The sequence below is a fragment of the Bacillus rossius genome, chromosome 1 (genome assembly GCF_032445375.1).
Source record: "Bacillus rossius redtenbacheri isolate Brsri chromosome 1, Brsri_v3, whole genome shotgun sequence".
Classification (NCBI taxonomy): Eukaryota; Metazoa; Arthropoda; class Insecta; order Phasmatodea; family Bacillidae; genus Bacillus; species Bacillus rossius.
Genome location: NC_086330.1, coordinates 158,848,930 through 158,871,384, shown reverse-complemented (window position 1 = coordinate 158,871,384; position 22,455 = coordinate 158,848,930). Strand labels below are relative to the sequence as shown.

The window sequence follows — 22,455 nt, the reverse complement described above, 5'->3', positions numbered from 1 at the left end:
GAGGTGGGTTGTTAGCAATTTTCGGTATCTGTTCCAACCTGATGCTGATACAGTAATGTACCTAGTTACAAGTTTCTGATACTTTTGTATCAGAGCAGTAGCGGTCCCAGGAAGCGACAAGGTATCAGCATTCTCGTTACAGGGTACACATCCTCCGTGCCGTCATCACCAGCGTAAAACGGTATCGGTGTTTCTGATACATTATTCATCACGCCCGGTAATTCTCTACCTCTGTTACTCTCATGCCCGCCTGATACAGCCAGTATTAATCAGTTCAACATTCACTGCAGTTCGTAATGGCCGTGTATTACCATGTACATTGTTGCGGGCTGTCATGCTTTGTAGTTAGTATCTTTATAGTGAAATAAGGAATGGATAAGTGCAAGAAAAAGACTTCATTTGTGTGGAATTTTTTTACGGAAAATAATATGAGTTTGCTAATTGTAATTTGTGTAAACAAAAACTGAGTTATAAATCATCATCGACTAATCTGAAGAATCATTTGAAACGTAAACATTGATATAGTATGCTCACTAATGTACGTATCTGTTTTTTTTATTTTTAATTTTTGATAAAATCGTAATCTTTTAATGTATGAAAACACTAGTTACTAATTGTTTTCGGAAAAAAAAAAGCCCATATGTTGATTACATCTGTTATTAGTGTCAACTGAGAATTTATTTGCATTTTCATAGCTGTTAGGTGCACAAATATAAATATTATATCTTGTATTAATGTACTTTTTAATATTAAAATTTCATTAGTTTTATTATTGAACGAGACTGTGCACGCACTGCGCACTGAGCATACTTTGATGTGGGGCAATAAACAAACGACTCGTAAAATTCGCTTTGCGCCTCTCCTTCAACGCCTTCCCCTGCGCTTCCTCCCCTACATTATTTCCCTTCTTTATCCCTTATTCGTCGTTCCTGCTCCCTCCCCTTTCACAAGCTCCGCCCAAGTGACCGTCATCTACGATCGGGTTCTGCGCACGCGCACATTGGCCGTGGTGTTGTTCCAGGCGAATTCTGAACTGATACTAAAGTACTTGATACTTTTCATGTGTACTCGTTTGCCATTCCTGATACAGGTGCGTATCAGTGACAAAGTATCAGGTCGATACTTTTCGACCCACCTCTACCTTTAATTGTTTCCCTGTTCTCTCACACTCTATCTCTCTCTCGCTCCCGCCCTCCTACCCTCGTCGCTGGAGCGGCCTTTCGAGGATTTCGCTCATAGAAAACGGAGATTAGTATAGAAGCGCGACTCTCACGCCGGAAAGTATAACTATCTTTACCGGCTAATGTGATGCCATCTAGCGGATTACGACAGAACCTCTTCCAGCAGAAACGCAACGTCGTCGGCTTAGCAGGTAGTTCAAATATAATTCTATTAGATAAAATAAAAAAGTGAAATTACTTGCCCCCCCCCCTCCCCAAATTACTAATATATACATAATCTTAGATAAATTTAAATATAGGTCCAACTATAATTACATATATCTGTATTTCAGCATTTACAAATATATATATATATATATATATATATATGTATATATATATATATATATATATATATATATATATATCTTTTATGTTTTAAGTTGAAAAGATTAAAAAAAAATCCATACAAGTTAACTTAAAACTCTCAATGCTCATCCATTTAAATGTATGGATAAATTTAACACACAGGTTCTAGTATAACACACTACGTATTTACTTTGTACTTACCTATTTGTCATTATCAAAGTGTGTAACTGTAATGCATAAATTTACAAAACATAAGCTATTGGGGAGGGGGGGGGGGGGACACGAATGGTAAAACAATGAATCCACATTAAAAATTACCAAAAAATATGTCTTAAACTGGACCCTATCCTCTATTACCCTTCTCAAGAATTAGTTTTTAGAAGTAATTGTGTAGGGTTGTCAAATGAAATAAATACACTACAGGTGATAGTCTCGTTTTATTGATTTCAAATTATTATATTTCATATATGTATACAAATCAAAATAAAATAAAACACTTCACAAACACTTGCATCACAAAAACTCCCTTATGGCACAGCTAACAGGCATACATATATAGATTTCAAAGTAACTAGTTCCTCGTGAAATATTTTTTAACTTCTATAAACTCCTTGATCATTTTAAGAACTTAATATATCCAATATAAATACCTATCTATTCGTCAATATTAAACAAATTATCCATTTAACATATTCCATGCAGTGAAAATATTTTCAATGTTTTTAACTGAATACATCCAGGAATGAATGTCTTTTTAAAATAATTTCATAATATGCCTACTAAGGTAATCATGCAATTATTTTTGATCTTCAAACACTGTTTTCCATCTCTTGCACACTAATGTCATATAAATTTTTTTCTGACATGAATATAAGGTAATCTTAATATGGTTATTAATAAATTCCAACAAATTTGATACTGAAAAGGTTTAACTGTTTTTTTTTTTCAAGATCAACCCCTGTTTTAATGGCAATAGTTTGTTTCATCAAAAATATTTTCAACCAAAGGTTTTAGATAAAATTTAGTAATTTTTACAATAAATTATAGTGAACTTGAAAGTCAGCATATTAAAAAAAAGCAATGACATTTTGTTTTTCTACCTTTGTTATTTTGATCCCTTTAAATAATGGGTTGTGATATAAAAAATTTTTTCAGACAAAAGTTTTAAGGTAACATTATTAGATTTAATATTTTGAATGGATTTGAAAGTACACCACTATGGGAGTTATGATTTTTTTTTAAATTCTACCCCATCATTTTACAATCCCTTACAAAATTAGTACTTTAAATGAAACATTGTTTCAGGCAAAGCTATTAGATAAAATTTATAAGATTAATACACAATTTGTACGAATTCGATGTTGTAACTTAGAAGGGAGTTACTTTTTTTTTTATCCTACAACCCTTGTTTATTTTACCCCTTGGAGTAATGGTTGGTCATTAAAAATTATTTCAGACGAAAGTTATATATGATTTAAGGTTTCACAATAAACAACAACGGAATTGATAGTGTAGATCTTAAAGAATTATGATTTTTTAAAATTCTACCCGTTATTTTTTACAAACCCTTGCAGCAATAGTTCCTCCGACCAAAAATCACTCCTGACAAAAGTTTTAGATAAAAATTATAAGATTAATACACAATTTGTTCGAATTCTATGTTGTGCCTATGAAAGAAGTTATAGTTTTTTTTTGTCCAACAACCCTTGTTTTTTCAACTCAATTCTTTGCAGTTGTGGTTGATTGAATAAAAATTTTTTCAGACAAAATATGTACATAATAAATTAAGGTGTCTCGATAAAAAAGAACGGATTTAACAGTATAGACGGTACATTAATTATAATTTTTTGTAAATTATACCCCTTTATTTTTTCAACATCCTGCAAGAATAGTTCGCCTGTCAATAATTTGTTTCAGACAAAGGTTTTGGATAAAAATTATAAGAATTACAAATAATTTGAACGGATTTCATAGTGTAGCTGCTGAGGGAGTTCTGAATTTTTTTTAATTTTAACCCTAATTTCTTCAACCCTTGCATTAATAATTCATCTAATAAAAAATTGAGATGCTAAAGTTTTGGATAAAAATTGTAAGAAAAATACATAATTTGTACAAATTCAAAATTATGCCTACAGAAAGAGTTATGAATTATTTTGCATGCAAACCCTTGTTTTTTCAACATTTCAGTTATGGTTAGTCATATCAAAAATATTAAAAAAAAAAAAAATTTTTTTTATTACTCCTACAAGTTTTAATATGGTCAAACGGATGTAGTATTTTCAATATTACGGAGATAGAACAATATATATGTTTTCTTTGAAAAACCTTCCCCATTTCTAGCCCTTTGGTCGGATATTTTCCATTAACGAACTCAACCGAGATTTTCTACATTTAGATTTTATGTATCAGTTTGGGATTGATATTGGAAAAATTACGACAGTTATTGTGTCAACAAGAAAGTGATTACACACACACACACACACATATATATATATATATATATATATATATATATATACATACACACACACACATATATATATATACACACACACACACAATACACACACACATACACATACATATGTATGTATGTATATATATGTATATATAACTTTTGAATTGACAGGGGTTTTGAGGTCTATGGACCAAGAAGCGAAAAACTATATAAAAAATTTTCAGAAGTCGCACCATGGTAACCACTACAATAGGTAGTATTTCTTTGAAATCTACCTAAAATCCATAGTAACAAATGATGTACCATATTGCAACAAAACAAACACTAGTCAAGCTTAAAAACTAGTAACACTGATTAATAACATTTACCATTTACATTACCAATAGCTCCCACAATATTATAGAAAATGGTACCTACAAAATAAAACAAACTGATTAAATTGAATTTTAAATTTCTCTGAGAAATAATAAAATAAAATATGACAGGAAATTCTGCACTAACAAATAACAAACAGGTATAGGGAACAACGCAACAGACGATTCATTAAAATTCACAATAGGCCACTCCAGCACATACAAATAGTGAATGAAACCAAATATGAGATTAATAAAAAAATGTTCCAAAGCTATTCCGAAAGTTGCAGTTAAGTTGGACACTAGTCAAGTCGAATGAAGTTTAAGACTACTTTATCATCCGTGGAAATGAGGTTGTTGAAACAGTCAACTGTGCTGATTTTCTCAGCCAGCCGCACTCTTGCCCTGAAAGACTTGACTTTCTTGTCCAGAAGTTTTGAAATCTTCTTCAATTTCTGAGCCTCGCCAAATAACTTGCTGGCTTTGGGAGTGAGCTCATGTTTTCTTGTCACACCAACTAATTTCAGAAGGCTACTTCTGCTTGATGTAACTGAAAACAAATTAACACAATACCATCATCTACCAATCATGTGTTTTCCTGAATTGAACACACAACACAGTACACACTAACAGTAGTATGAAATATTAAAGTGAAGAAAGAGAAGGATAATTCATAGGAAATGTGAGATAGAAAATTTATAAAACCAAGATTTTGATGTTATAGAGAAAAGCAAATAAGTCAAACCTCATTGAGTGACCTCAATAATTCAAATTTTGCAGTGTTCATCAAAATGCCTTGATAAATATTTGTTTGCTTTATAATGTAATATTCAAGTCCACTGGTAAAAAGAAGTAATGCTGGTAATAACTATACTTCATTTTCCAATGCAGTGTATGAGATAATGTACATTCTGAGATTTTGAGATAATTACCTAATTAAATATCTGAATACAAGTATGTATTGAATATGATAATTACAAATTAAAAAAAAAAAAGGGTTGCCTGAGTTTTGTATCAAACTGGGTTCACTACAATAAAAATTTCACAAATCTGAGTTCAGCATGTAAGTGAAAACTGGGGGACTTAGGTACAGTAGCTGTAACATGTTTAGTACAGCAGTTGACAAAACAGAAAATAAGAAGTTCAAGCAAAACCAAACATACAATCAAACAGACTTTAAAACAATGGGATAAGCAGCTTATAGAAGGATTGAGGAGTAAAGGTGAAAGCAGAGAGCTATTAATGACAAAAAAAAACGAATGCAAAGGTGTTGGAAGAAACTAATTACATCGTAGCAAAGACACTTTGTTTATTTACTTCTTCACTACAAAGCTCACACAGCACACACATCATTTTACACACCGACGACCATTACTAAAAAAAACAATGCATGGCTGCAACTCCAACACATGAAATATCACTAATATAATAATTTACTTCCCAACACTTCCCTTTAAATTATTAATAGTTATATTGTGTGCATATATATATACACACACACACACACACACACACACACACACATATATATATATATATATATATATATATATATATATCATATATGTGTATCATAAGGTACAATGCACTAGACAAGACCCATTTCAATCAAAAATTTGCAATGTTTCTCCTTTGACAAAGGTTTTGTCAGCATGTCCGATACCATTTGTTCAGTAGGTAAATAACATACTTGGATGGTCTTTTGCTGGACATGTTCTCTCAGGAAATGGTAACGTATGTCAATGTGCTTAGACCTCTGACTCACGACTCTGTTTTTTGACAGACAAATGGCCCCTCTGTTATCACAATATATGATGGATGGTCCAACCTCCTGAGACTGCAATTCTTTTCTCAATTCCCTAAGCCACAGAACCTCTTGGACAGTGAAACTGAGTGCTATATATTCTGCTTCCACCGTACTCAGTGTCACTGTTCTTTGTTTCTTGCTGTGCCAGGAGATTAGACCCCCCATGAATTTAGAACTACAACCTGTTACTGAGTGCCTCCTGTTATTTTCGCTGCCCCAGTCTGCATCACTGAAAGCAATCATTTCCGGGTCAGAGTTCCTGTCATATTGCAGTTTCAGATTCTTTGTACCATTCAGGTACCTGAGGATGCGTTTAACGGCAACCCAATGACACATAATTGGATTACTGTTGAACTGACTGACGCAATTTACAGCTTGTGCAATGTCGGGCCTAGATATCTGACACAAATACAACAAACTACCAACCGCCTGCTGAAAAGGAACCTCTGTGTCATCTTTCTCGCTTTCTTCATAGCACTCATCACCTTCACTAAATTATGTCATATTTCTCGGAGTTCCCTGAAGTTTCACACCTAAATCCATGGGAGTTGCGACGGGCTTACTGTCAGACATTTCGAAGCGTACAAGGATCTCGTCGATATAGGGGCGTTGATCAATCCATAACTTGCCAGAGACACGATCCCTGGTGATGGACATCCCGAGGCAATATTTGGCTTCCCCTAGGTCCTTCATGTTGAACTTCATTTCAAGGCTTGACTTAACCATGTTTTTAAGATTTTCGTCGTTGGAGAACAACAGGAGGTCATCAACATATATAGCGACAACAATAACACTCTCGCCTTGACGTGTGAAGTAGATGCAAGGGTCTGCTTTTGATTGGTTAAGACCCATTTCGATGAGAACTTCATGGAGGCGTTGATTCCAACACCTACCACTCTGCTTTAGGCCATACTTGGCCCTCCTCAGTCGCCAGACTTTGTTGTTTGGCTTTTCTCCAATTTCATTGGGTGGTTGTACGTAAATCTCTTCTTCGAGGAAACCATGTAGGTAAGCTGCCTTGACATCCATGTGTGCAATATTCAGATCGTCTTTCGTGGCTAGGGCAAACAGGTACCTGAGTGAGGAGTATTTGACAACTGGGGAGAACACATCTTCGTAATCTATACCTGGCCTTTGGCTACATCCTTTGACGACCAAGCGAGCTTTGTAATTTGGCTGATCTGAGGAGGAGCTCTTGAGCTTGAATACCCACTTGGTTTTCAAAGGTACTCTCCCTTTTGGTAAATCAGTCCACTCATATGTTTCATTGCATGAAAAAGATTTCAACTCTTCTTCCATTGCTGCTTTCCACTTCGAAGCCTGTGGACTCTCCAGAGCTTCCCTTGGTGTCAAGGGCTCATCTTTACCTGAAGCAAAGTATGATATAAAGTCCTTGTCACTTTTAGTTTTTCGGAGGCGTGTAGACCGTCGTAGGTGGAGTTCCTGTTCCAAAGGTTCCTTATCAGAAAAACCATAGAAAGGTTCTTCGGCACTGTCGGACATGTCTTCATTGGGATCACGGCTGTCATGAGTTTCTTGATCCTCACTAGTACCATCTGCCTCACAACTCTCGTTTGGAAGATCAGTCAGGGGCATTGTTAAAACATCCTTGTTAGGGCTGTCTTGCGTGTGACTTCTTTCTGGTGGACTCATGACTAAAGGGTTGCTCTGGCTAAGCATTTTGCCTTCCAGAAAAATTACATCACTGCTGACCGTTATTGCTTTGGTGGTAGGGTTTATCAAGCGATATCCCTTTGTGTCTTCACTATATCCCACGAATTTCATCTTCTCAGAACGGGCGTCCCATTTTTTTCTTTTTTCTTTGGGTACTTGAACCATGGCTTCACACCCAAACAACTTCAGATGGCTCAGATTTGGTTTCTTCGAGTACCAAGCTTCATACGGGGTTTGGCCTTGGAGGGCTTTGGTGGGACTTCTATTATTCAAGTATACCGCTGTCGTAACAGCTTCTGCCCAGTATTCTTTAGGGAGGTGAGCATCTTGTAATAAACACCTAGCCTTATCGACTGTCTTTCTAATTGACCGTTCTCCCACTCCGTTCTGTTGAGGTGTATAGATGACAGTCCTTTGGTGCCTTATGCCTTTCTCTTTTAGGTATTGTGACATTTTATAATTCACGTACTCCGTCCCGTTGTCTGATCGCAGTATTTTTATCTTCCTGTTGAGCTGGTTCTCTACCAACGCACAGTACTCTCTGAAAAAGTCAGGCACTTGATCCTTGGACTTTAAGGCGTAGACATGGGTGTACCTGGAATAGTCGTCCACTAAGATAAAGAAGTACCTGTTGCCTCCAAGGGAAGTGGTTTCCATCGGTCCGCACAAGTCTGTGTGAATCAATTCAAGTGGTTCCTTAGACCGATATTCACTTCTTTTGAAGGGCTGTCGACTGTGCTTCCCTAAAATGCACACTTCACAGGGTTTTGCACTGCATTCAACACTCTCGACACCGATGGCCATACACTTTAGTGAAGCCATATCTTTCCTGTTTAGGTGACCAAATCGCCTATGCCATAAATCCTATTGTGAGGTGATGACACAGGCCCGGTTATTAGTTGGTGTATCAAGCTGGTAAACTCCTCCATGTTCTGTTGCTGTGGCAATAAGCTTGTCCTCGCTGTTGTAGATTTTTCCACCATCACCATCAAAAATGACCTTGTTGCCCTTCTGTACAATTTTGTTGACAGAGAGAAGGTTAGTGGTGATGTTTGGTGAGTAGAACACATCCCTAACCTCAACAACATCGTCTCTCCCAGACACTGAAACACTGATGTTTATGTTCCCCACTGATTCTGTTTTAATTGTCTCGCCATTCGCAGTGAAGATTTCCAGCTCACTTTTATTTGAATCCTTAGAATGTCTGTACTTGGTGAGGTGCATTGAGGCACATGAGTCTAGATACCAACGTTCACATTCATTTGATGAATTAGAGAATAAGCATGCAAGAAATGCACTTCGGTCCTCTCCCTCCATCCGTTTTCCTCTTCCTTCACCAGTTCTAGTTTGGCTTCGGCACTCAGCCGCAAAATGTCCTACCTTGTTACAATTAAAACATCGGAATGTGTGAGGCCATCTCCTTTCAGGTTTGTTTACATTTAAGTAGTTCCTGTTGTTGCTGGCGGGATGTGTCTTATTTCGTTGACCACTGTAGAGTGCTGAATCTCCTGGTTTGCTTTCACTACATTTTACATCCTGCAAAAGCTTGATTTTAATGGTGTCTGCGGTAATCTGAGTACCAGAATTCTCTAATGCCATTATCATTGGTTTGTATTCGTCCGGTAGGCCTGCCAGCAACAACATGCCAATCCATTCGTCTGAGATGTCAAATTTAATTTCCCGGAGTTGCTGTGCCGTAGATATAATTTGATTCACGTACTCTTCGACAGAACTGCAATTATCTAGCCGGGTGAGGATCAGTTGTCTGAGTAACCCTACCTTGCGAGTCAGTCCCGAGTCCTCGAACAAAGTTTGTATGGTGTCCCAAGCTTCTTTCGATGTACAGCATTTTTCAATGTGGTGGATTAGGTCCTTTTCCACCAGCAACGATATCTTCGCTAGTGCTTTACCATCTTTTCGTTTTTCGTTTTCATCTGTGATACCCTCATTTACGACATCCCAGTGGTCATCCAGCTTTAAAAGGGCCCTCATGTGGAATTTCCAAGAACAGTAGTTCTCGCGCCCTTTTAATTTCTCAACGAAGTTCAATGCATTTGCCGCCATGATACTCAAGGTGCGGAAAAACAAACAAAACAAAATTAAAATATTCGCGTACGCGCACGAATGTCTCCGATTTCTTTTTCAATTACAGTTCCTGGGCCCATAACCCATGTTGGAAGAAACTAATTACATCGTAGCAAAGACACTTCGTTTATTTACTTCTTCACTACAAAGCTCACACAGCACACACATCATTTTATACACCGACGACCATTACTAAAAAAAACAATGCATGGCTGCAACTCCAACACATGAAATATTACTAATATAATAATTTACTTCCCAACAAAAGGTTATCTTTTAAAGTTATATTTAAAAAATATATGACTTCAGTATCTGTCCCTTTAAGATTAATTCCCTGTTTAAAGTAGTTTTAAATAATTGTCGGTCACTTAAATGTAAGTTATAAACATTTAATTTTGATACTTCTTGGGTGTTTATATGATCAATAAGTTCAATTGCAGTGTAAGAACATTACTTTCCTCATGACAACAGATTTCATCTGGTTTTCATAAATTTTTCAATACAAATCCTTGACCATAATTGAGATTTTTAACTAATTTATTATAATCATTATTTATTTCTCAGTATGTATTAAAAAATTTCAGTAGTACATCTTACCACGAGAGGCTTTCCTCGGAGTTCTCGAGCAGTGTCTCAAACCTCCTGCTGTGTTGTTTCCTGCGCAATGAGTTTGGAATCTGCTTTCTAGGTTTTGGCATGGCTGTTCATTAGAATGTAATGAAAGATTGCAGTCCTCCAGTGGGGTGATTCCTGCAACAAATTGAAACCTATATTACTTCACAAGCCTTACCGTACTTATATGACGATAAATATATATGCATTTATTCCTTGTGATCTTTGAAAAAGTTGTTCAATGTGAGTAAATGCCAAGACAACAAATGTGGGAAATGTTGGACAGAATATTGTTAATCAATGGCCTTTATGTACAACATTTATTGTGCAGTTATTAATTACTTAGTGAGGATTGCGGGAATGTGTCTTTTTGCCTGAAGAATCAAAAAATAAAATATATGTGAATTACAATTAGGGGGGGGGGGGGGGGGGGGAAACATATCATTATCACCACCATACGAATGACATTATTAGCATTATAAATATTAGCTGACACACAAACATTACTTATTAACATTATATATTAAGTAAAAATGTTATCATTCAATTTAAATTTTCCTTACACTAAAATAATGTATGAAAACCCCACCATCCCTCAATCCTTTCTTCTTACAGTGCAAATGTACAAATATATGAACTTTTGCGCACAAAATTATAATAATCGTACCCAATAATGTAGAAGCTTTGTTGCTGTATGTTTTTACACATTCCCATTGTCTGGCCCCAGAATTACTCGAACCCGGAAAACTGATGTCATCTTGTACTGGCGATGAATGTGATGCAGAAGTATGACATGAGCTTTCAGGAAGCATTGATACATCTGTAAATATCATGTAGGTTTTACAGCAATTGGTAAGCAATCCACGATGTTATGCATTACAGTAATACTAACACATTTTTTACTATAGTGTCACTTGCTAGTGATGTTAATGTTTAAGGTGCCCATGTTATTAACGTACATAGCAGCTTAAGGTCATTTATGATGTACAACAACTTAAATTATTAACAGTATTAAAGTTACTGTGATGCCTGAAATAATTAATTCAGTGTACACAAAACCATTAAGCATGTTTTAGAAGTGTTAGTACGTTTTATTTGTGTTTGTTCTCTGAAGCATTTCTACCTGCACAATATATGATTTACCATGAAAACACAGACAAAAATTATGAGACTAATAACAAATTCATCCAAAGTAGTTCACTGAAAAACTTAATTTGCTTAAATATTTAAACAATTATTAATTTATATATTCAAAGGTAAAGCAAGTGTTGTTATCTAGAACTTATGAATGGCATTCATTAATATTTCACCTGACACTGTGAAGACAAATACCCACTATAGGTACTAGAAAACTGATAATGTTGCTTTATTTTATCAATTAATATTGTCCAGGTTCCTGTTTCTAAGGCAAATTTGTGTATCTTTTAATTGCTTATTATGGTGATTACTATACACATTGTATGATGTTATTTTATGGCACATCTAATAACATTATTTATTACATGTCATATGTAATGATGCCGATTATATGTAGACACATTTGACTACATTTACATTTTGAATAACTTTACGAAACTATTACCTACTGCTCGATTGTACACAGGAGAGTATAATATCAGGCTACATTATGGTGGATGGGCAAATTTATGATTTATACATATATTTTTAAGAATATATTTCATGATGAAAACAAATAGCATGTCCATAACAACTATAAAACTGTTTTGTTAAAGCTAAAACCCTCAGCTTCAAACAAATAATTACGCAATGTAATTTAAATTAGACAAATTAGTCAAAGCATTCATAACTAAAAGTAAATTAGAATATTTATAAAATTAAGGGAAATATCAAATTAACTGTACTAAACTAACAAAATTATGCAAAAAAATCGGCAGAGATTGACAGCCATATTTGTAAAATACATCTTAATGTAAAGAAACATTAAAATATAACAAATGTAAAACTGTACCAGAAATGTTGTGAATTTAAATACATAGGCCTATACCTTTGTATCTTCTCTGCTGTTCCACTTTTTCAGCTACATCCGGGGGATATAAAATGAGTTTTCAGCTGTTCCCTTCTCACTGAAACCTGTCAAAACAACAAAGCACTGGTAAACACTTTACGACAGAAACAGTATGGTACATTATGTAGTTATTACAAATTATTTTAACAATAAATAATCTAACATACCAAAGGCTGTACGATAAATGAGTTCATAACCTCTATTGTGGTAAAACTGTAGATCTGCTGGTTTTAAAAGTCATTAAGTATACAGGTAACTTCACTACAGTAAATGACTAGCACCTACTATTTTATATAATCATCTAAGCATGTAACTTATATAGTTAATAATGGCCAATAACCTAATGCATTAAACAAGAAAATGATAAATAAAACAGGCCTAAAGAGTAACTTAAGTACTAGAACTAGTACTTTGTTCTTGTTATGTGCTAGCTAATATATTTATTGTTTTCGGTTAATTTACTCCATCCATAACTTTATATGGCCTCATATAGATTTCTTAAACTGGCTAGCAACATTAATCAGTAGGCTACAGAATGAAAATGTCAAAAATTGAAAAGGTAAGATACACGTCAAATACGGCAAACTATATCAAGGCACAAATACCTACCTGGAAGATGCAAAGATGGCAAAGAATATATCTTCAGCTGACTTGTGCCGGGATTCTTGCAGTCTTGGATGAAGTGCCTACCACAAATTCGATACGTTGCCCAAACGGTTTCTTTCTGCAAACCATGTAATTTAAGATTCGCAATTCTTTGCAACCAAACATTGTAAATGTGTTCACAACGTATTGGGAAGCGATGAAGTACACTGTCGGTGTCTTCACAACCGGGAACGCAACAGCTTTGTTTACGTGTCATTTTTGTCGCATTTCAACAGAATAATTAGAAAAATAAAATTAACGAACCCAGACTTGCCAACTTTTGAAACCCTCAATTAGTAAAATACATGAAAAATAATATAACACGCGTAAACTGCTCGCGGCAATTGAAAAAAATAAACTTTCATGATATCACATTTTTTCTAGTAATCGAAATTATGTAATAGTTTTAACATACATTAACATCATTGCAGACCAACAATCATTCTCATTATTTACCATCATGGAAACATTTTTGCTTAGTATCACATCAAAGAAAAAACTTAGTTCCTTGTGGTACCCTACAAATCAACAGTGTGTACCTCTGTTACAATATACACTGATATCAGTTAACTTCCAGTGGAATCTCCCTGGAGTACTAGTAATGAAAGCAACCTTGACACTATCATTTTCAAACTTGCATCACAGAATGTTACTACTAGTGGATATAATTTGGATTCAGAGTCATTGCTGCCGTCGGTCGCGACTTAAAATGCCACAGTTTGTAAATTACAAACAATTTTATAGTTGCATCTGTTGCCATTTCTTTCACGATAGCCGTCGACGTTGTTCTTGCGCAAGCAAATATTTTTGCTACTTCATAATTTCAAAAAAATTTTCTGAATAACGGGCCGGCGTGATCCGAAACATTTAAAGGAATATTATGTTCAACCAAAAAGTTTGTAAACATACATTCTGCACGTATTACAGCATTGTCTGTGCTGTTATTTTTAGCGAAATAATCACTAACCTTTGAACTGAATGCGAAACTTTTAACATTTGCGAGATGTTTTGAACAGTTCACGTGGAGATTGATGTCATATCTTCCGCCGTGCCCAATGTTGATGTCGCATCTACACACTGGAAAAAATGCGAACTGTGTTCCCTTGCTTGATTTAAGAATACACGGAAAATCCCGCGTGTATGTATCGCGAAATGCCTGAGAATAATGCGTATCACGTTTCGGGGGCATTTTCTTCTTCACTTGATTCCACTTCCGTTAATTGTGCACATAACACGTTTTTATTAAAAAAAAATGCAATAAATTTGTTTCCTTACCTGTAATAAACAAAATCATAAATGGCTCAACTTTAACTGAAGAAACATAACATACACTAATGCACGACACCATATTGCCAAACAAAAATTCTATTTAAACTGGTTCGTGATTGGTTGTAAGCGCATCAATGTAACTCAGGCGGCCAATAAGGAAAGATGTATAATCGAACAACAAATTACGTGGTTTGCTGGCCTTCGACCAATAATATAACTCAATTACCGCACTCGTTTCCACAGCAACAACACATGGCAACAGCTTTTACAAACCATACAATAAAACATTTAAGGCGGGCGGAAAATACATGTTTTAATAAACGTCTCGTACTTAAAATTCGTAAAAAATGCAGACATCCTCGTACAATCGTAAAACGGACATAATTTTCGTACATTTTACGAAAAAATCGTAAAGGTTGGCAAGTCTGCGAACCTTATATGCTGTCTGACATCAAATTTATTATTCAATATGGCAGCCGGAATTTCCACACTCGATCAAACACATGAAACACGAAAATTTCCTACAGCCATTTTGGCCACGTACCTGCCATCTAGCGGATGGCAGTATAACTACTTGCCTAACTTTGTTCTTGTTTCGTAAATAGAGTTACCACCCAATGGACAATGACAATACGACTGTAGGAAGTGAAATTCCTTCTCCTCGGCAAGGCTTGAATTACAGCAAGACACCGCGCCCGTTCCGCTCTCACCGTCTTGGAGCGATGCGCAGACACGTCCGATGTCTCCCGCGCCCAGCTGCCGACGGACCCCTTCCCCGCCTCGCGCGACAGAGCGCCCGCGTCCCTCCCCTCTCCACGAGCCCGCGGAACACGCTCATTGGTCACAGGCGGAAGCCACGGCCTTGGCTCCCGGTGAACAAGTAAAAACTTATACATAACTTATACAATATAATTTTTTGTAAAATTTATGAACCCATACAAAGAGTTTGAGGTAGAACTCTAGATTATTTCTGTATTAGATCAATGCTTAACAAACAGTAGTGAGACAGGTTGGTTACAAAAAACTTATTATTAACGACTTAAAACTGATGTATATTTAATCTTGCTACAATGATGGAAGTATGAGATATAATAAAACCTTTTTTTTTTCATAACCAAGTGCAACCAATATAAGGTAAGCTCCTATTACCAGTGGCGTAGCCAGGATATGCGTATGGCAGGGGGAGGGGGTGGTTAAGAAGCATGCCCCCCCCCCCCCCCCCAATAAAGCAGTGGGTCCGGGGGTCCACCCCCTGAAAAAATTTGGATTTTAAAGTGTAAAATAGTGCTATTTTAGCAGTTTTCGGTACTTAACTTTAAATATTAATGGTAAAAATATTATTAATTTTTAATAAAAAAGTTATTTGAGTGATGAAGTAAGAAATTAATTAAAGATATTTTTATCAATCCAAGTGCCTTGTTTACGTCCACTCAAAATCATAAATCATGCTCGAAGCTCGACAATACAAAAAAAAAGGAATAAAAAGGGTTGGGTTTTGGCAGAAATGATCTATTCCTGGAAACAATTAGCTTTAGCTTGAAGAGTTACATGACACCATGTCATCGTCTCAATTCTATACACACACAGCGATCCTTACACTTTTGGAAGCCCAGTCAACACCTGCTTATAATTACCGCGCTGGTTAAATAAAGTAGGTGTAAGATATTTGAAAGCTTGGGACCCATCACGGCATCACAACCTTATAGCTTCTGCTCGTGACAGGGGTAGGGGAAGGGAAGGAGAATCGGTAGAGCTCGCTTACTCTTCCCCTCCAGTGCAGTGGCCGGTGATAGCAGTAAAACACCGAGGCTTTTAGCTAACCTGCTTTCAGTTAAGAAAAAATAATAAGGGCTAAGGGGGGGGGGGGGTTAGAAGCCCTAACCCCCCCCCCCCCTGGCTGCGACCGTGCCTATTACTAGTACATTCATATTTAAGGGGTTCATTTTTGAGTGGCCCTTGCACTAGATGCCACGGGGGTGAAGCTGTATCATACATTACAGGTTAAACTATTTAAAAAATGGAAAGAATTCTTAAAAAGCTCCTTGAGTATGTTTGCTTTTTTCTTAAATAAATCTACAGTTTAGCTCAGATCTCAATAGAATTTGCACACATGACCTTCGAAACATGAGGAAGGCCCCTTTCTAGGCGAGATTTTGAGAAAACCACCCCTAAAGCAGAATTTAATTATTCTTGATGAAATTTCACTATTGCATTATTGATTCTTTCTTAGTCTTCATGGCAATTGCTTTTGCAACGACAGTGGTGCACCCATGAGGAGGGGCATGCATGATGAGTAGTGCGAGTGTGTTATGTCTGCGGACTGTCGTAGCGAAGCACTGGTACTCCAGCTGGTTTTCTTCATAAAATCCATTGTTATCAGAATGTCCTAACACAATTATCTCTCTCTATAGTGTATGTGCATAATGTAAAATCCTTGTTTGCATACACAGCATTTAAGATAACCACCCCATAGGAGATTGTGAATAATACTTATTTATCATAATATGCACTTTCAAATTTCATCTTAAATAATTGTGCATATGTTATGGATTTTAATTACCTAGCTTGCACAGACATTTAATTTTTAAGGTGCTTTTTGATTTATTGTTGAACAAAGGAAATCCAAGAAAACGTGTACGGAAATGTAGCCCAGGAGCTATAAATGTTTTGGTATTCACCAGACAGTTTGTGTTTTATGTACCACTCTCTGTCAGTTCAACCTAAACTGAATATACTGTAAAACCTCAGTAAGAATGTAAACTTTGGAGAAATTTAGTTAAATAAAACTGACGTCGTCCAGCCGAAGGTCACCCAAAGTTCGACCTGCACCCGCCAGTATCCGACCCTGTTAACGGAACGCACCCCTAACCATAGCCCACCCGAGTCAGGCGAGCCTCCGATGCCAAGGTAGAACCAAGGGCCGTGTTTAATTAATTAAACACCTCTACCCCAGTTCATTAACAATCAAACATAATTTAATAGTAACTCCACTATTAATTAAAACCCACGCCCAAGGAAAGTGTGACGCAGGAGTGCCCGAGTCACTCACGTGTGATCTTACCATAATAAGTTTGCGAGTGCCTCCATTGCGGCCTTCAGCCTTAATTAATTATAGTGTTGTGTTAATGTAAGTATTACCTCCCCGTTTTTTATGTATAACTAGCCACTGGAGCAGTCAGCAAGCGACGAACAGTCTCTGGTGTGACTCTTAACATTTAAACTTAATTTACTTAAATTAACTAACCATAATTATTAAAGAGCATCTGCCAATCAGATTAATTAGGAATAATTAATGTTAATGTATGAATTTAGAGCTGATCTCAGCTTATTATTATTAAAATAATTTTCGAATAACGGAACTTTAGCAACTTTGGCGCGAGAGAACGCTGAGACCTTCCCTCACGCCAAGGCCAAACGCCAGTACTGAGCGACTCGCGGACCGGGGCGGACGTGCGTTCCACGGGGAACCATCATCCTTAGTCCACACTGAACAGTACTTCTGGTAATTATAGTCATACAACCCAAACCTATTTTCTTCGTTTACGTTAACTCCCAGTGCGTCCCCGGTCCTTTTATGGTGTAGGGCCTAACCCAGCCGCTTAACTTTAAACTCCCCACGCGAGACATTACGTGGGGTAGTTCACCTTACGGCACGGGCCGACTCCCGCTACCAATGAACTTTTATTCAATGTCGAGTGCACAGGCGTCAACGACAACTACGTGTAAACTTTGTATCTAATTTCACTGTGGGCCACGATTCACACAGATGAATACGGGCGCCGCCAAATTAGCAATTTTCGGGATTGGCCAACTTCAATCAAATTCCCCCTTAACCTCGGTTAGCGTGAGGGCTTAACTAGTGACAGTGCGTCCGAGCACTCATATTGAATCAAGTGCAATTTTGTAGGGTAATTCCTTGTATGCTGTTCAAGTGTAATGTCAGTGTAATTTGCGACTGCAATCGTTCACCTGATTAAACGACTACTCCGCACCCTTTGTACGCGACGTGTCAGCGACAGTATAAATCTCGAGTTCGTGTTTGTTGTTGTATTGAGCTTCCCTACCCCAGCTAGGAATCTGTGTATTATGCTGCACAGGGCTTGTGATGTGAGACCAGCTAGGTGCCCCTGCAACCACAAACTTCGCTGACGGTCCTAGCGGGCCACGCAGGGGCAACGCACCCACGAAACCCAAATTTGGTTAGACGCTGAGCTAACCTGGCGCCCTCCCGGAACACAATTTCAATAAGAGCCAGTTTCCCGCTAGGATACACACCCGGCCTCGAACACGAGAACCCGGACGACTGCAAAACTATACTGAAAATGCTGTATGTAACACAACCACACATTTTAGTTTTTAGTCATACAGTTGTTCCACACACCATGCAATACATATTGAAAAACACTTCAAAATGTATCGGACGCTGGAGTCACGCACACTGGTGGATCCAGAAAGGGGGAGGGGGTTCATAGCTGGATTAATTAATCCTTTTGAAATTGGAACATAAAAAATTATGGAATTGGAATAGAACAAATAATGCATAGCTGCCAACTTGTGAAAATGAAAAATAGTACAATTTTTAAAATATGGTTTTGTTTACAAACAAAATAGGAAAATATTTACTAAAAATATTGTTTTCAATTAAACTAACAATGTTCGTCTGGTTGGTTTTTAAAGAAAAGTAGGTGGGTATTAATCATTCTGCCTTCCGCAGCGTTTTGTACGTGGCAGCTTTAGCTTTCTTCAGGAAATGTTGTTGAAATTCTTGCTCATAACACTTCTGATCAGATTTCGCCACCAATATATTGTTCAGCACTTGGTGTGACATCGATGCTCTAAATATATTCCTGTTCTTTTTAACACTGCTGAAAATCCTCTCACACTCACAATTGCTGTGTGGTATGACTAATATTGAAAGCATTACATGTGCAACTCTATCATACTTTAAACTACCATCAACCCTCTTCATTTTTCCAACTGAACACCACAGATAATCCTTACCCTCCATGGATTCAAAAGGAATGCCATTATCTGCCTGCAACACAGAAAACTGTTCTTGAAGTAAGTCCAATGCTTCTTCAGGGGTTTCACTATCCTTAACAAGGATAAATATCGGAAACTTGTTGACAAAAAATTTTAGTGACGAAAATGAAGAACTCTCAAATGTTCTTTAAATTAGCCACTACTGCGTGCATTAAAATGTCATTTTTTAAGGGAAACTTCAGTACAATGTAATCATTTGATAATTAAAAAAACTTCTCACTGATGTGTAAAACTTTGCTTTGTCAGATGGTTCTAATAAATCCACTAGTTTGGATGCATTACAACACACAACAAGATCTTCATCTGTCTTCTGATTTGTTGCAATACTGCAGTACTTGATATCTAGTATTGGAGTTGTTTTGATTACAGTTGGCTTTACAAATTTTAGAAGCAATTCTTTTAACATTTCAGTTAATAAGTCCTTTAAAACATGTATGTGAGGTGTTTGTGACTGCAAAATTATATTAGTCTTGTCAAACACTGGTATCACATTTACTAAAAACCAACAAATGGCCTTGTTTAGGTCTGAAGAAAGGAACAGGAAAACCCTTTCTTGCCGAGAGAGCATTTGTGTAGTTTTTTCTTCTTCTGAACCATGTGACTTCATTTTATTACCAGTAGGAAAATCATATGATACTAAAGATCTTTTGCTGCAATTACTTTCAACTTAATGAGACACACTTGAATTTTTATCTTTATCTTGAGGAGCTTTTTTGTTGCAGCTTGTAGTAGCACACAATAATTTAACTTTGGCATCACTTTTACCAAAAGCGGTTGCATCGATCAATCCGCTTAACATTTCATTGGTATTTTGAACAAACTTAATGAAGACGATGGGGCTGCAAACTTACTGTCTACCTCTTCTTTATAAAACCATAATAGTGGTTGCCACAAATCCATTAACCTTTGAAGACACATACCAAGCGAAAGCCACCGTGTGGAAATGTGCTTTAAAACTTTCTTGGTTTTTTCATCACATTGCTTCTGTAGGTCTTTAAGCCTGTCTTTTCTCTTAGCACTTTTTTCTAGGTAGTAGTATATGTCCAGAAGAATTTCGTCAACATTCACATGCAGTCCTGTGGAACCTTTCTCTGCTGCTAAGTGCAACAAGTGACATGCACAACCCAAAACAATAATATGTTCATTTCTATCTCTCATTACAGCAACAACACCATTTTTGGACCCAACCATTACTGCAGAATTATCTGAACCCAGTGCAATGCAGTTCTTGATGGGGATGGTACAGCTTTCCAGAGTCCTTATTAACATTTCTCCAATATTTTTTCCGGTTGCTGCACCTTCCAAAGAAACAACTGAAAGCAAGTCATTTTCAACTTTAGACTCTTTTACATCCAAATATGACACTACTACTGGATACAGCTTAGAATTGTCATTGCTACCGTCAGTAGCAATAGATAATGAAGTATTTTTCAAAATACCTACAAGATCATTTTGACATTCAGCTGCCATTTCACCTATAATTGCGGTTGTTTTGGTGCGCCCACAGCCGTACTTTTTGGCCTCTTCACTCTTGGGAAACATTTTCCTGAATAAAAGCCCTGCATGATCAGCGACGGATAGAGGAAAGTTATGTTCTATGATAAAAGACGAGAAGTAACATTCTGCTTTAATCACACTGTAATCGTCACTTTGAGTGCTGCTGAAAAAGGAATTTATTTTATTTGCGCTGCTATCACACGAAGCACTTCTTTTATGTTTATTTGTTTCTTCATGAACCTTTAGATCATTTCTGCCGCCATGGGAAACATTTATGTCACACGCACAAATAGTACAACGGGCAAAATTACTTCCACTTCATGAACGAGAAGACCAAGGATACTGTTTGCTGTAACATTCTAAAAACACTTGATTATACAGGATGTATCAAAATTCATGTTACAACGCTTGAGGGTAGAGAAAGCTCTTATTATTTGCAACCATTTTTGCCAATAAACATGTTGCCGGAAACACGTAGTTAAGCCCCTGTAGCCCCAGAAAGAGTTTGCGTAGGCAACCCGTTGGGCTTTGTGCGAGACAGACAATGCTGTGGTGAATTACATGTTTACGACGCCGGGCAGCGCTCGAGAGGACTGTATGATGTCGAATGCTGACCCCCGCCCCTTTTTACTTCCGTTGGTGGCGCCCTCACCTATTTTCTTCCGTTCGTGCCGTGCCATAGCACTGCGCAGCGTGACATCGCAGTGTCCCAGTGTGTTTTGATATCACTGGTGGTCTGTCGTTGACTGTTCTGTCGTACAAGCAAACTAGTGGTGTCATTTCTTTCGCTGTGTTTCTGAAAAGGGCGACGTTTTAGTGGAGCTCAATGGAGTACACATTTAGTGAGTACACGGACATGCTGCTTGTTTACAGGGAAGCTAGACAAAATGGACGAGCCGCCCGTCGTCTGTACGAAGAACGATATACGGGTCGTAGGATTCCAGCTCACACCATGTTTGCAAGACTAACTCAGCGAATGCGTGATACTGGTACATGTGCCGTCACAAGACCAAATGCTGGTGCTCCACGCAGGGTTCGTACTCCCAGTTTTGAATAAGATGTACTTCAGAGATTTGAGGAGAGTCCGGATACAAGCACAAGGGCAGAAGGTTCCGATACGGACGCTGACAAAATGGCTGTTTGGTGAGTTCTTCATGAGCAACTCTTGTACCCGTACCACCTTCAAAAAGTGTAACACATGGGTCCGGCGGACTATCTTCTTTTCTAATTCTTTCTTTCTCGTTGGTACATTCGAAGAGTATTGAGAAACCTGAGTTAGCGGTTTTATTCAGCGATGAAGCCAAGTTCACTCAAGACGCTATTCTCAATTCGCACAACAGTCATGTTTGGAATGATGTCAATCCGCATGCAACATGTGTTACAGTTCGCCAGGAACGTTTTTCAGTTAATGTGTGGGCCGGTATTGTTGACGGCGTACTCATCGGGCCTTTTTTTCT

At 37.2% G+C, this 22,455-nt stretch overlaps 1 long non-coding RNA gene across 1 annotated transcript; it reads right to left on the bottom strand.

Moving 5' to 3' along the window:
- Positions 1-1,954: 1,954 nt before the first annotated feature.
- On the bottom strand, positions 1,955-16,273 carry LOC134546344 (uncharacterized). Its single transcript, XR_010079140.1, has 3 exons — positions 12,524-16,273; positions 10,504-10,656; positions 1,955-4,890 (listed from the first exon to the last, which is right to left on the bottom strand). It is a non-coding gene; the product is annotated as an uncharacterized LOC134546344 (long non-coding RNA).
- Between the last annotated feature and the right edge of the window lie 6,182 nt (positions 16,274-22,455).